Source organism: Trypanosoma equiperdum, assembly GCF_001457755.1.
Source record: "Trypanosoma equiperdum strain OVI genome assembly, contig: ctg_1964, whole genome shotgun sequence".
NCBI classification, from domain to species: domain Eukaryota; phylum Euglenozoa; class Kinetoplastea; order Trypanosomatida; family Trypanosomatidae; genus Trypanosoma; species Trypanosoma equiperdum.
The window spans coordinates 1-1194 of record NW_027124020.1 but is presented as its reverse complement, the minus strand read 5'-3'; positions in this window follow the sequence as shown (position 1 = coordinate 1194).

Here is a 1194-nt window from a genome sequence, read left to right as displayed (position 1 = left end):
TTATACGGCGGCACGAGCCTTGAGGAAAACAGGATATTCTAGCATTACCGTGGATTTCTACCTCGCTGACCTTCTCAACTACAATATGTCAGTTGCAACCGATGAGTGGCAGAATTTGTCCGGAAAATCAGGAAATCAAAAAGAATGGAATGTATGAAAGAAAAGCCAAAGGGCAAAACTCGGGAACATAAACTGGAAAAAGAAATGGGATTCTTGGGAAAAGCAAAAAGAAGCAACCAAAGATCCAGAGCAAGGTTGGAGAAAGGGACGGAGCATCCCAAAAGACGAGGCGACAAAAGGGTAGTTAAAGAGTTACGCCAACGATACGGCCTTGAAAGCGCTAAAAACCAAACAGGAGGCTGAAAGTCACCCTCAGGCTAACCAAAAAGACGCGCTAGCAGCACTAAAAGCGAAAATAGATGCGGCAATATGCGCCAGCCCACTGATCCCAGACGCAGCCTATGGTGAGTGCCAGCCAATAGCTGGAAACGTCGAGAAAATGAACACGTGCACTACGAAGAATGCAGGATCATCAGTGACCTTAGACATCCTTTGTCTGTGCGGCACGCAAACAGCCGATGAATGCACTGGAAGCAACCCAGGATCAGCCAAAACAAGCTCAAACAATTTCGCTGCGAACACAAATACTATTTTCATCGAGCAGTGCGGCGAAGATTTACCAACAGGCACAGCATTGGAAGCACTCAAGGAAACAATGGCAGCAGTACAAGCGAAGCTACGACACACACCCGCAGCGACAGCTGCGAAAAAAATCATGCTTGGTGCGACACCGCAAACCAGCGCATGCACAGCCACGAACGCGGCGTGCATCGACTACTCCGCCTAATTTACCAACAAGCAGAGCAGCCAGCTGGCGATCCCATGGGCTGACAATCTGTATAGCGCCATAGAAATCGCCCAACTAATTGCCACCAGCAGCCGAGCGAAAATAGAAGCAATGCACAAAATAAAAGCATATGCCATTGATATGAAGAGGGAATTCAAACGGAAGCTCCCAATTCAAAATACGCTTTACCAGCTGCAGGAACAGGTGATGAAAAAGCAAACAGAAACGGCAACGAAGAGACAGAAACATCGGCCCGCCAGTGCAATAAGACAAACAAAGACACAGAGGGCAAACCACCCTGCAAATGGGACAAGGAAGAAAAGGATGAGAAAAAAAGGTGCACATTG